This window comes from Onychomys torridus, chromosome 5 (genome assembly GCF_903995425.1).
Source record: "Onychomys torridus chromosome 5, mOncTor1.1, whole genome shotgun sequence".
Taxonomy (NCBI): Eukaryota; Metazoa; Chordata; class Mammalia; order Rodentia; family Cricetidae; genus Onychomys; species Onychomys torridus.
The window spans coordinates 21,857,917-21,873,105 of NC_050447.1; the positions used below are offsets into that span (position 1 = coordinate 21,857,917).

The 15,189-nt window shown below is 48.0% G+C and overlaps 1 pseudogene; it reads right to left on the reverse strand.

The window, feature by feature from the left end:
* Positions 1–10,536: 10,536 nt before the first annotated feature.
* On the reverse strand, positions 10,537–11,006 carry LOC118583601 (annotated as a pseudogene).
* Positions 11,007–15,189: the final 4,183 nt, after the last annotated feature.

Here is a 15,189-nt window from a genome sequence, read left to right on the forward strand (position 1 = left end):
GCGGTAAACTGCAGTCTTTGATTTGTAAGCGAATTGAGTCCCAGCACTGGGTGCACATCTTAGCAGTCTCTCCAGACCATTGGGGCAACCATGCCCAAACCCTTCTCCTTCCCCCAGACAGGAGAGTGGGAGCCCACCCTGGGGACGACAGGATCCTCTGAGCCTGCACCGTAATGCACGTTTCTTCAGCTCTCACTCCTGTTGCTTTTCATTGATGGCGCCTAGGTGTTCTCAGTGGTTTTTAGAACCAGGGTCGCTAAGGTTCTTTGATTATACAGTCCATGGTTTTCCTGGGGACTCCGGAACAACTGACAGGAAGCATCCAATCGCAAAGCAGTATTCTCACTCTAGGGGGCACCCTCCAGCATTCTCTCCCTCCCTTCCTCCCTCCCTCCCTCCCTCCCTCCCTTCCTCCCTTCCCCCTTCCCTTCTTCCTTCCCTCCCTCCCTCCCTCCCCCTTCCCTTCTTCCTTCCCTCCCTCCCTCCCTTCCCCCTTCCCTTCTTCCTTCCCTCCCTCCCTCCCTTCCCCCTTCCCTTCTTCCTTCCCTCCCTCCCTCCCTCTTTCCCTCCCTCCCTTCCCTCCTTCCCTCCTTCCCTCCCTCCTTCCCTCCCTCTCTCTTTCCTTCCTTCTGACAGAGTCTCATGTAGTCCAGGCTGGACTTGAACTTGCTCTGTAACCAAGAACTGATTCGAACTTCTGATTCTCCTGCCTCTACTCCAGAGTGCTGGGATTCCAGGCACATGCCTGGAGTTTTATGTGGTGCTAGGGATCAAACCTAGCTTTATGGCTACCAGGCAAGTACTCTACCAGCTACACTGCCCCACCCAGTCTCAATTCTGCTTCTTTTTAAGGTTGGTTATAATCTACTAGATGATTTCCAGACCCACTCATGGGCAGTGATCGATGATTTGAGAAATGGGTTTCATTTCTGCAGGTTGTAAGTAGGGCCTGTGCTGGATAGTTTCTTTGTTGTTTGGTGTTTTGTCTTGTTTGTCAGCTTGGCACAGGCTAGGGCCATCTAGGAAGAAAGTGCAATTTGAGAAAATGCCTCCCTCTGACTGGCCTGTAGTGTCTGATGTGGGTGGGTCTAGTTGTACATGCTGCATTATCACCCCAGGGCAGGTGGACCTGGGTTGTATAGGAAAGCAAGCTGAGCAAGCCTCAGGGAACAAGCCAGTAAGAAGTGTTCCTCCGTGGCTTCTGCTTCAGTTCCTGCCTTGAGTTCCCGCCCTGACTTCACTTCACGATGAACTGTAAGCTGGAAGATGAAATAAACCTTTTTCTCCCCAAGTTGCTTTTGGTCATGGTGTTTACCACAGCGACAGAGACCCTGACTCAGCCGTGATGCTGCTTCTGTCCCTGCCCTGAGTGACAGGAGTGCCCAGAAAGACAGACAAGAAGGTCAAGATTCAAGGACACTAGTGGTTTAAAGGGGGAAGCAGAGGGGACATGGAGATGGCAAGGTGGGTCAAGGAAGAAAGGAAGGAACAGATCCTACCCAGCCCAGAGCTGGAGGGGTCCACCCGCCCAAGTGAGAGGAGCAGGTTGGCAGAAGGCCAGGTGTGCCAAGGTGAGGTAGGGCAGTGGTGGGAGCTGGGCAGGTGGTAAAAAGACTTACACCTGGCTCCAGGGAGTGTGTGGAGCCGCTGCAGGTTCGGTCCCTAAGAATGGTGGCAGCTGAGGTGGACGCGTGGGACAAACGAGATCACGCACGGAGCGTAGGGCACAGGGACAGGTGTTGAGACACCAAATCAAAATGCAGTGGGCTTTGCTCTCTTGGCAGAGAGAGGCAGAAGTCGAGTCGTTTGGTGAGGTCAGATGGTCAGTTGGCGTAGGAATGTTTGTTTGCACCCTGCCTCTCCCACACCCACCTGTAGTCAGTCCATGGGGAGCACACAGGCCTCAGCCTCCTGACGCCATCCAGCATGTGGGAGCTCTCCTCCACTGAAAAGGAGGCTGCGCACAAAGATCCACGATGCGGCCGCCTGAGAACTTGGATCTGAGTTTCCGATACTCTCCATTGTGTGTGTTTTTAGTCCTAACCTCTCTGGGACTCTGTTTACAAAGTGGAAGAACTGGGCCACAGGAGGTGTCCCCAGACAGTTTATCAAAGAGTTTCTAGAGCAGGGATGGGCAGGTGGGGGATGGGGTAGACATTCCTTAGTCCCCACCTCCCCTCCACGCCCACTTCCTCCTGCTTCCTTGCTGTGGAGCTTTGGGTCAGGTCTCCCAGTCCCCTGTGAGACAGCGGGAGAGGGGAGTCCAGTGCCCATCACATTATTCTTTCTGCCTGTGGGTAACAAAATGCTTCACACTTTTCTTTAAAAAAAAAGATTTTAATTTTTGTTTTTAACTATGTGTATGTATGTGTATCACTGTGTGGGTATGTACAAAGGAGTGCAGGTGTCGTCAGAGGCTAGAGGTGAAGAGTCCCCTGGAACTGGAGTTACAGACCATTGTAAACTAGCTGCCTGAATATGTTTGTTGGGAACCAAACGTGGGTCTTCTGGAAGAGCAATCCATGCTCCTAATGACGGGGCCATCCCACTAACCCGTTACTACATTTTAGAGCCAGGAGCTACTGCCCCTGATCAAGGCTTTTAAAGATGCTTTTGATGTGATGCTGCCCCAGGGGGATCAATAGCGACTCCAGCTCTAGCCTGAGCATGCAGGAGCTTTCACTCCCCTCCCCCACGCCCAGGTCACTGCTCCACTACATAGTTCTCAATTTCCGCCCCCAGCATTTTAGCCTCCAGAGTGGCGGTGCCTTCCTTCCACTCCCAGACAGATTTCTTGTGGCTTTGAAGTAAGTATAGCCCACTTTCCACTCTGTAGCCCTGCCACTTCCCGGTCCAAGGCTTTGCCTCATCAGCCCATAGGGAGTCCCATTCAGAACTGAATTCCTTTTCAAGCATCTGCCTGACCACCCCACAGTGGACAGGCTGAGGTGGATTTCACAGAAATGAGACCCGCTGGAATGTTCCAGAAGAACCACCTGCCTGGGAAGCCCCTAACACAGATGCAAAGCAGCCAGATTGACCTCACACAGCTCAGGCAGTCAGCAAACAATGCTTCAGGAATGTTCTCTGAACAAGGAAGCCCAGACACTGGCCGGATTGCTAAAAACCCAACTTGTGGGATGTTTAATCTTGAGGCTGAAGACACAGATGCCAAGGAAGGACCTGCTTCCTGAAGCACACGATAGCAATTCACTTTTGGAAAATGCAGAGGAGAGCCCCTGGCTGGGTGGCCTGCAAAGGGAAGTCCTCTGGGTGAAGGCAGCGTCGCATGGTTTAAAGAAAAAGAAAAAAAAAGCAAGATCTTCTGAGAGTTGCAAAGAAAATGTTCTGGTAGCAAAAGATACTGGGGTGTTTAGGTAACAGCGCCAAGCAAGGGAGATTTGATATTGAAAGAGACTTGGAGAGCCCAGTGGGTTGGCCCATGCTGTAAGCCCAGCTCTTGGGAGGCTGAGGCAGGAGAATTGCCAAGACTTTAAGGCCAACAGGGACTATAGAAGGAGACCTTGTCTCAATACCCGCTCCCCCGACCCCCCCACAAAAGAGTCTTAAAAGATGGGTAGGATCATCAGAAGGAGTGAGAGCTGGGGTTGGGAGGAGCATGCTAGCAGAAAAAGTGTGAGCAAGGGCCAGCAAAAGAATAACTCTAGAGATGCTGGAAGGACCGGAATTAACCAGTTTTCCTAGAGTATGAGAACCATACACATGAGAGACTAAGAATGGGAAGGCCAGCATGTACAGGCCCCAGGTATAATGCTGGGCACGGGGTCCCAGATGCTGAGGTTCAGTGGGAACATGGGGGCAGGGGACAGCTTAACGCAGAAGGAGACTGAACAGACCTGGCTGCGCTGCTGTATTGGATGCTTTTCTTGGCGACTTGACAAAATGTCCGATGGAGACAACTGAGGAAGGAAACGTGTATGCTGGCTGAGTGGATAGTCCATCTTGGCCAGGGAGGTGTGTGAGCAGGAGCCTGAGGCAGCTGGTCAGGAAGCAGAGATAAATGACAGGCAGGCTTTGTTCTTCTCGGTCAGCCTGGGAGCCCAGCCTAGCATGGAAGGGAGCACGTTCCAAGTGGGTCTTCCTGCTTCGGTGAACTGTGTCTGGAGACACCCTCCCAGACCTGCCCAGAGCTTTGTCTTGTAGGTGATTCTTATTTGCGTCAAATTGATGGTCAAGATAAGCCACCCCAGGTATTTTATGTGTGAGCACAGACAAATCTGTCAGAACTATGACCCAGGAGCTCTGGAGGAACTCGGGGGAACTTCATCATTGGCTGGAAGCCCTTGGAAACAGTGAGCAGAAACAGACCTGAGAGACACACTCGTGATCAGGATTCGGAAAGCACAGCCAGGCACATAAGCCACATCTTAAATGAGATTAAGAGAGAACATGGGGAACAGAGAGCAGAGGCCAGACCTTGGGAAGGGCTCCATTAGCAGGCAGGAGGAAAGGGCGGCAGCTGTCGGGGGAGGTGCCTCAGTGCTCAAGAGCATTGGCTGCTCTTCCGTAGGACCCTAGTTGGGTTTCCAGCACCCACATGGTGGCTCACAACTGCCTGTAACTCATGAACATGACACACATACATACATGCAGACAGTTATACATACTTAAAATGGTTAATAAATTTGAAAAATTAAAAACCCAAAGAGCACTGGTGGAGCCTCAGGAGGCTCCAAAGGCGATGAGGAGGGAGGCCCACCCCACAGCTGCCAGACAGTGCTGCTCATCTGCGCTCCCTGGGTGTCTGTCCTACAGGGAATGGTTTGGCGAGGTGGCAGGCTGGGAGGGGACTGAGGAATGGAAATGCCTATCTCCGTGCCTGCTTTGCCAGTTCTGTGGCTGGAAGCATGTCATCGTGGTCTTCACATTTACCTCCTTATGTGGTACTCAGGAGCCCTGCCAGGGTGGATCTCTCAAGACCGACCCGGCTGGTGTGTGACTTTGAACGACGCGTGCCATCTCTGCCTTTCCCAGACTCGCCGTTTTTTGGCTCACCCTTCCCCTTCTCTTCCTGCATTCAGCCTCTTTTCTCCTCTGTCGCTCCCTGGTATCTCGGCTCTCTCTCCCCTCTGACTTCAACACCCTCTGGCCTCTTCTACTCACCTCCACTCTGAAACAGAGACCTGTGATTTAATGACTGTACACCCCCAGACTGCCCCAGCCCCCTTGCCGTTGGGCGGAGCCACGTGGCCTACTCGGATGATGGACTCTGAGAAAAACCAAGTGGAAAGTGCCTGAGCACAGCTCTCTAAGCTCTCACCTTTTCCAGTGAGCAGGAAGCTGCTGGTTAAGTTGGACTTAAAAGATGACAGCAGCTTTGATCCTGGAGCGTAAAGGGGCCCGAAGAGCTGCCTGACCCACATACCAATATTTGGAAAAGAGAAACAAATGTTGTGCAGACCACAGACACTTGGTGGTCTGCTTGTTACTGCAGCAGAGCCTACCATTATCCTAACTCATATGCCCCCTAAGACAACAGCAACTCAGACACTCCCTGGGAAGGGAGAAACTCCTTTGCGTTTTTCTACCTCAGTTTCCTTCATCTCTCCATTGATGGTTTATGTGAATATAAAGCTGTACCCGTGTCTTCTGTTTGTCTTTTCTTTCCACGCTTTCATTTCTCCACACAGGTAGACTTTCAATAAACATTGGTACAGTGAATGAATGAATGAATGAATGAATGAATGAATGAATGAACAGTGAGTGCATTACACTTGTAGGGGTGGGGATAGATATCAACTGAATGAAGGTCCACAGAGCAGTGCATTGTAGGAGCAAATGAGTAAGTGGGTGCCTGGAAAAGAGTCCTGGAGGTTAATAGAGCATGTAGAGCATGCCTACAGAAGGATGAACCTTCAGGGAAAGATACACGGCACCAGCCAAGAGGCGTGAGTGTGTGTAGGTGTGTGGAGCCTCCTTTAGTGGGGAACGCTCAGGGGTTTCTTTTTGAAGGAAAGCATGGTTGGTTAAGATGAGAAGGTTTGGCATAATAATAGCTCAAATGTACTAGTCAGCTTTTCACCTCTGACCAAACACCTGAGACCACGAACTTATAAATGAACTTGACCCATGGTTTCAGAGGTCCTAGTCCATGACCACGTGGCTCCACTGCTTCTGAGCCTACGGTGAAATAGAAACATGGTGAGCAGAGTGTGGTACAGCAGAGCTGGGAAGCTGGGAAGACGATTAGAGGGGTCACACCTCCAGTGACCCTGCTTCCTCTCACTAGGTCCCACCTCCTGAAGGATGCAACACCCATTGGAGCACAATAGGTCATGACCAAATTTTTTGTACATGGCCTTTGAGGGACATTTAAGACTCAAACCATAACAGCAAGGTATAGAGGGAGGGGAGCCGAGCCTATTCACAAAGAATTAGACCCAGGGTTAAATCCTAAGGACCGAGTAGCTAGCATGGGCCTGAGAAGAAAAAAACAAAAAACAAAACCCTGCCCTGACCAGACCAGCAGTGAAAGATGGAGATCAGGCAGAGGCCTTTGTGTGGGCCGGCATGACCAGAGGGAGAGCCTGGAGTTAAGAGCCAGAGTCGAGCAAGCAGAAATAGACCGAGGGAGCGTTCTGAAAGGTCGTGCCATTTTAACAAGGATGGATGGTGTTTAAGCTATGTCTGTGCTTTCTAGTCTTGGCTGAAATGCTGGGTCTAGTGTGAAACTGATTTCAGGAAGGTAGGATCTCTTCCTTGTTTGTGCGTTCACCACACATGCTAAGCGTGTGTTCTGTCACGGGGTTCCAGCCCCAGCTGGAGATGGGATTTCACTGGGGTAGAGGTGGGGGTCAGGGGGAAGGAAACCAATGTGCAAACTTCTATTAGGGGTACAGAAAAAACTGTACTGGAAAAGACTCGTGGTATTGCAAACAGCTTTTGTCCCTGTCTCTTTAAAGTAAAATGTGGACGGCAATCGAATATTTAGGCAGGGATGGATGGGAGGTTGTGATATCACGAACTTCTGTGATCACCTGGGGTTGATGTTCAGCTGTGACCCCTCCCTGGTTACTGGCTGGAAGGAAGGCTGTGTCCACATGATTCTTACGTGTCTCGGAGCCAAACTTAGGCAGCCAGGGAGAACCATAAACCTGAACATTCCTGCAGCCTGAGCTGAGCCAGAGGCTACTCTGAGGGACAGACAGTCTGATCAGGCACACTTCCTGCTACCACCCACCCGCCACGGTCTCCTGCAGGGGGAATCCATAAGCCTTTCTATGTGGCAGCTATTATTTTATTTGTCTTAGGTTGGGAACTCACATCCAACAGAACAGTCCAAGGAGTTTTGTTTTATTTTTCCACTGTGGTAAGAAAGAGAAAGAAAAATTCCCCGTTTCCACTACATCCCAGTGGACTCAAGGGTTTCATCACCTTAAAAGAAGTTCTGGATGGGTGAGGCACCCATTCCCAAACCACTCCCTGGCAACCACTCATCTGCTCTCTGTCTCTGTGGGCTTGCCTGTTCTGAATATTTCATATAAATAGACACAACATGTGCCTTTTTGTGTCTTGCCTTTCTCTTACCCCACTGTTCTCCAGGGTCACCCACATCACAGCATACATTCACGTTATTCCTGGTGATGGCTGGTTAGCTTTGCCTTGTGTGGACCGAACACATTTTACCCTTTCATAGGTTGAGAAATACACAAATTGTTTCCACTTTAAGAGCTATTGGAAATCACGCTGTCATGAATATTCAAAAGCAAATCTCTCTTTTCTTAAACTGTTTCCAGTTGTTTTGTTTGGTTTTTTGGATGTAAACCTAAAAGCGAAATTGTTAGGTTAGATGGTAATGTTATGTTTGACTTAAAGGGAATACTGGCTACCTTTTTAAACAATGTAAGGGTGGAGGGTTTTTTTTTGGAGGGGGGCTTAGCATGTGTGTATTCATTTATGTGTAGGTGTTCGTGTGTGCGTATAGGCCAGAGGTCAACTTCAGAATCATTCCTCAGGAGCTGCACACCTTGATTTTTGAGGCAAGCTCTCTCGTTGGGGTCTGGGGCTCTCCAATCAGGCTCTGCTGGCTGGCCAGTGAGTCCCAGGAAGCTGCCTGTGTCCGCTCCCTGCCCCCCATGACTAGCTTTATGGATGCTGGGGGTGGAACACAGGTTTTCATGCTTGCTTGGCAAGCCCTTTAGTCTCTGAGCTACCTCCCAGTGCAAAGGTAGGGTTTAATACTTTAACGCTTTTTTTCAGTACTGGGGGTCCAACCCCAGAGCCTTGCATATCCTAAGGCAATTACTACTGCTGAGCTACACCCTCAGCTCCTGGGGTGAAGTTTAAAAGTGCATTAACAGTCAGGCCCTGTGCTAGGCTAGTGTAACTTGCCCTCCTGTGTCAATCTTAACTGGCTCCACTCCTTAGCTGGGGGGCTCCCCCATATACACGGAAACAATAAAGTAATGGTTTCCAAAAACCAATTCAATGCAAGTTTTCTTTAGTTTATAAAAGGTGTAAAACAATCACTTTTAAGAGATGAGCAGCACTGCCATGAAATGACAGAGACATGGGTATCACAAGTCCTCTGAGGTTGAGATTGTCCCCTTTAAAAAATGACTCTATTGTTTTTATTATTATTATTGTTATTATTATTATTATTATTATTATTATTATTAGTGTGTGTGTGTGTGTGTGTGTGTGTGTGTGTGTGTGTGTGTAGGAGTCAGTTCTCTGGAGCTAGAGTAACAGGCATTTGTGAGCTGCTTCATGTGGGTCCTGAGATCTGAACTCTGGTTCTCATGATAAAGCAGCAAGTGTCCGTAACCACCAAGCCACCCTTCCTCTCTCTCAAGTGGAACAGTTGCTTAGCACTGGCCACAGTTGTAAGGGGAAGTGGATCTGACTCCCGGGCAGTTTCTGGTAAGACAAGAAAACCTCTCTGGTTGAGCGTGGGCAGGAGGGCCGCAGAAAGACGGATTTCAAGAGCAGGGAATAGGACACCCTGTTTCTGGGCTACGAAGACGGCTTTTGCATATGGATCAGCTGACCTCAGAAATGACCATAAAAGGCAATGTTCTTGGTATTTGGATTGTTTAGGGGATTTCTAGAAACCAAATAAAAATAAGAGTTCCAAAAATGAAATGCAGAAGTTGAACCAGGACTGTGACACCAGATGGTTTGAAATACAACACGCACATGCTCAGCCATTTTCTTCCAGCTCTGGTTTTGTGAAGATCTCTTCTCGGTCTCCGACCTGACCATGAGCGAGACAGCCCTGGGTTCCTTAGCGCTTTTCATGTGTATTTAGAATATAAACCAGAACTAGTCCTCAGAACAGAGAGAGCACCACCATCGCAGAGCCCCGCGGTCGAATTCTAACAGGTCACAGCCCTTTCGTTTGCACAGACTCCATAAAAAAGAATAGATTTCTCCTCAGCTCGCCGCCTTTCTTTCCTTGATCCACTTGAACTGCCATCTCTGAGGGGTGCAAAGGAATACAGACAGATTTCATTTGTACGTGACCCACTGGAGTAGCCAGAAACCAGGAATAATGTCTGGGGGTGGGGGGAGCAGCAGGAACCAGGAGATTGGCTGGAAAGGGACACGGGAGTTTGGATGTGATGGGAATGTTCTGTCTTAAGAGGGCAGGATGGGTTACATAGGCAAACCCACTTGCCACGATGTCTGTCAATCACACCTCAGACCTAGTTAAACACCGAGTTTAAAAGAGCTTCTAGTGTTCTCAGTGCTTGGTGTGCCTAGCTGCAGGGTGGAAATACCATACTCTCTGAGGCAGTTTTGGGAGAGTGAATGGTGAGGTCAGGCGTGGTCCCTGAGGCTCTGCTTCAGCTGTCAAGACCTTGTTCCTTGTCTCAGCTTTGCAGGGTCCCCCCCCCCACCCCGCCTCCTGCCCCCCCCCACCCCGCCTCCTGCCCGTGGTGTTAATCCACCCTATTGTAGATCCGTACATCTTCTTACATTGACAAGTAGGGGCATCCAAACCTCAAGTCTGTCCCCCAAACTCCCTACTGCTCACACTTCCTAGAAAGACTACAATCTTTGCTGAGCTGGTCCCAAGACATCTTTCCATTCCTAGTCTCACTGATGTTAACAAGACAGTTATTATTAGTATCTAAAAATAAACTCTGTGCTCGTCACAATTGACCAGTAGGGCCTTTGAATGTCTATACAGTTGAGCACATCAGGCCCTGCCTGGCAGGTCTGAGACGCTTCACAAACACTTGCCCTTTAGGAGGGCAGTGCACAGGGTCATATTTTGTAGCCCAGGCTGACCTAGACTTAAGATCATCCTGTGTTCAGTGCACCACTATAGCTAACTCATCTGTCCTTGGTAAAGTATGCACTCTTTTTAAATTGAAGTTGCATATAAATGAAATAAAATACACAATTTTTTAAAGAAAATGTATTTGTTCCTCTACAGCAGCAATAGGGAAGTGGAATAAGTCTGTGCAAAGTGGATGTCTCTGAAGGGGATCTCATATCACATCCTTTCTAATGCAGGCTTGTTATTACGACCTTACTCTCAGAGTTTCCAAATCCAGCACAAATATTTCATTCTGTTTTGGCCTTCATGGCTGCCTCCTCTCTCAGGCGGCCTTTCCTTTCTAGGTGCAAGCTTGTTAAAGACTCACGTGTTTTCGCAGCCTTCTTGCCCTCGATAACCATATAGCGGCCCCCCACCCCCCTACCATCAGGACAATCATTCAACACCTGGCCTTCATCCAGATCCTGGTTTTTGCAGCATCAAGCATCTCAGAAGAGATTATCTCCATTATTTCTTCCTCATTTTTGAAGCACCTTGACCCTGACAGTATTTTGTTGAAGTCCATGGGTGTGTGCAATGGCACTCTGTATCTAAGAGTGGGTAGGAGCTTTGGGACTTTCCTGTGGCTTGGTGCAAAATCCACTGAGACCCTCTTCAAGTCAGTGTTTCTGGTAAACCTTAGAGATGTCGAAGCATTTCTTTTAAGTAACCTGAGACAATGTCCAGTTGTCAAGGGCAAACCGAGGAGGCTTCCCATGGCCTCCTGCTCTGAGGCACAGCAGCCCTCGGTAGCCATGGGGCTAGCTTTCAATTAAAATACACAAATCTTAAACACACAATTTGATTGGTATATATTTTTAATTTGTGTGCAGTGCTAAGGATGGCATCAGGCCAATGCTCTACCACTGAGCCACACCCCCAGCCCCAATTTGATCAGTTTTGACAAACTTATATGCCAGTGTACGCCGAATTCTGATCAAGGCAGAATGTGTGTCCTCCCCTAGACATGTCCCCGGTGTCTTGTAGTATGCTGGCAGAATCACAGCACAGGCTCCATGGAGAAATACCACAACGATCTGACCACAACGATCTGACCACAACGATCTCCAGTGGTTGTTGACCTCACTTGTTCTCACGCTCTGCCATCGTCAATCTCCAGCTATCGATGTGGAATGACTGAGTCAGAAGTGGGCAGAGAGACCCACAGTGAGTCTTTGCACACTGTGCCCCACCCAAGTCCACCTCTGCTGCCTCATTCCCTCCCCAGACAGCTGCCATTTCCTGTCACCTAGCGTTTCTTTTGAATGGAATGAGGTAGCATACCTATGTTATCCATTGGTGCCCATGGGGAATTGGTTCCATGATCCTCTGTACTGAAATGTGTAGCTGTTCAGGTCCTTTACACAAACTGACAGATACCTGCACAGAACAGTTAACAATGTGAGGAGGAGGAGGTCACAGCAATCTTTTAGGGAATGATGAAAAAAGAGTTCTTTCTGTACAGTTCAGTACAGACATAAGATATTTTGGGTTTGTTTTTATTTTGGAAACATTTTGGTGTTATTTTGTAGCCAAATTGGCCTTGGATGTGTGATCTTCTTCCTTCAGCTTCTCAAATGCTGGGATTGCAGGCGTGTACTACTACGCTTGGCTCCAGACACAACTTTTTAAAGAGCTGTTTTTTGCTGGTCACTCCTGGTCCCTCTGTCCAGTGACCTGCTGTCCCCATACTAAGACAGACCAGTCCGGTCTGGCTGGTGCTTGGGTCATCTCTGGTTGCCCCAGTGTCAAAGTGTCTTGCCACGAAAAGGATAGTTTGGCAGCTCCAGCTGGAGGCTTCCTATGTACTTGCAGACTTGCAACAGCCTTGTCTTCAGAATGCTCAGCATGACACTCCGCTGACTGGGCTGTCTCCAAGTACAGGTCCCCAGATCCCAGGAAGGCTGCTCATTTTTGTAGTCACATCTTTCAGAGGTTTCTCAAATCACTTTTCATGAACCAGTGAATATTCAAGAGAACTAAATTTGAAGCCTGTGTACAAAAGCTTTCCTGTAACATATGCGGCATGAAATATAATCTTCTCTCAGTCCTTAGCCTCTCAGAATTTTCATGGATTTCTGGTTCACTAGATTTCACTATTTTATTACACTGGTGTTGCACACAAAACAATGTAGCATGCAAAAAGGCATAGAAAGGTTTTTGTTGAAGTTGGTTGGATCCATGAATGCAAAATTCATAAACTCTAAGGGCTGACCAGATACGTTGTATCGGATTCATTCATTCAACATGGTTTCAAGGTTTGTTCATGTTGCTGATGTTGTCAGTCATCCATTCCTTTTTGTTACTGAGTAATATCACATGTATAAAAATATCATCATTTATGTGGCTTCTTGGAACTATATTGTCAGTGCTGTAAAACAAACTGTCAAAACATTCTTGGGCAAGTTTCAGTACAGACATTAAGTTTTTCTTTCCCCTGGGTCAGTTCCTGCTACTGTAATGGCTAAGCCTGAGGGTGTGTGTGTGTGTGTGTGTGTGTGTGTGTGTGTGTGTGTGTGTGTGTGACTTTATAAGAAAATTGCTAGGCCAAATTCCACAGGCTGTACTATTTTGTACTTTTACTAGCTACAGATGAGGACTCTGTTTGCTCCACATCCCTTCCAGGATCTCCATGTCCTGTCCATTTTAAGCTGCCACTATAACAAATGCATCATAGTCAGATCGATTTATAATGAACAGAAGTTTCTTGGCTCACAGTCCTCAGAGCCAGCAAGTCCAATATCAACGTAACATTGTAGCCGGAAGTTGTCCTGTCCCGCTGGTCCTGCAGCCATTGGGTCCCAAGTAAACACATAGAGGCTTATATTGATTACACACTGTTGGGTCTATAGCTCAGGCTTCTTGCTAGCTAGGTCTTTCATCTTGAATTAACCCATTTCTATAAACCTGTGTATTGCCACATGGCCACAGTGTCACCAATCTGCTGGCATGTTGCTCCTTGGGTGGCGGGTGGTGGTAGAATCGACTCTGACTCTACCCTTCTTCATCTCCGTCTTCAGTTTGAATGTACTGCCTAACCTTATTCTTCCTCACCATTGGCCAAACAAATTTATTTATCAACCAATGAGCATGGTGATATTTTATTTGTGCTTTAACAAACTTATCTGGGGATCAGAAGACAGAGCCAGCCACTAAATTAGACATAGAAGTCAGGCAGTGGTGGCATACACCTTTAATCCCAGCACTTGAGATCTCATGTCTTTGCTTGGGAAGGACACATGCCTTTAATCCCAGGAAATAATATGGTGGGACACAGAAAGGTATATAAGGTGTGAGGAAACAGGAACTCATGCTCTGGAGGCTGAGGAGTTAGCAAGGTGAGGTTGGTTGTGGCCTGTTCTGTTTCTCTGATCTTTCAGCATTCACCCCAATATCTGGCTCTAGGTTTTTTATTAATAAGACCCTTTAGCAATTCGTGTTACAAATGAGAGCAACACATATTCACAGCATACAGAGAGACCATCCCACAGCATGGTGGTATCTGGCTAGAGTCTTCTCTCAGTATCATAACCTGGAAGAAAGCCTCACATGATATAAGAGATGAGAGAACAATGGTGGGAGCATGGGCATGGGATGATGGGAGCATGGGCATGGGATGGTGGGAGCATGGGCATGGGATGTTGGGAGCCCACCACAAGATAAGGAACCGACTCCTGTGATCATCCCATTGGCCAGTTCTTCACATCACAGCATAGCCAGTTCTTAAAGGCCCCACCTCTCAATATTCTCCAATGGCAATTAAGTTTCAAGATGAGTTTGGAGGAGGCAAAATTTTGGATCCTGTCACTTTGCATTGAAGAAGAGTCCATTGGGTGACTTTGGTTTCAGAGCCTGTGGGCCCCACGGACCCTACAGAAGCTTATACTAATTAAAACTGCTCGGCCATTAGCTCAGGCCTACCACTGACTAGCTCTTACAACTAAACTCAGCACATTTCTGTTCATCTATATGTTGCCACGTGTTCGTGGCTTTACCTGTGTGCCGTTACATGCTGCTCCCTGGACGGCAGGCTGGCGTCCACTGACTCAGCCTTCCACTGCCCAGAATTTTCCTTGTCTGTTTATCCCACCTATACTTTCTGCCTGGCTACTGGCCAATCAGGGTTTTATTTATCAACCAATCAGAGCAACACATTCACAGCATACAGAACATCCCACAGCAATGGCTATTATTTATTGAGCACTCACTAAATGTCTGACTCTGTCTTGAGAGTTTGAATAATGTCATCCTGCTTGAGCCCCACAATAATGCCATAAAATATTAATATATTATATTTTAACAATAAAAATTAATATAGCTAAGAAAAGCTAGGTACAGAGAGGCTAGGTAACTTTAAGGTCATACACTTAAGAGGTGTCAAAAGCTGGGGTTGAAGATAGGCAGTTTGGCTCATTTGTTTAACCACAGAGCTACACCCACCCCTCCACACACACACAAATTCTGTATACAAAGTTCACTGGCCCTGTTGTTAATCATTAATATTATCATCATTATTTCCATTCAGATACACTCTTCCTTCTCTCTCCTGCCCTCATCTCAATGGAATCATACCCCCTCCAAAAAATGAGCTGGGGGCTGGAGATGGCTCAGTGGGGACAGCATTTGTGTCTCAAACATAGGGACCTGAGTGTCAATCCTTAGAATGCACACAGAGCCAGATGCTGTATCTGTGACCCCAGTGTTCCTGTGGAGGCAGGAAAATGGAGACGGAAGAATCTCTAGAAGCTCACCCACCAGCTAGCCTGGCATATGCATCAGAGAACAAAACAAAACAAAACAAAAAACAAGAGGTGCTGTCTCAAAAGAGATGGAAGTCGAGGACCACCATCCGAGGTTGGCCTCTGGCCTCCACAGAAGTGCCGAGGCATGCACATGTCCAC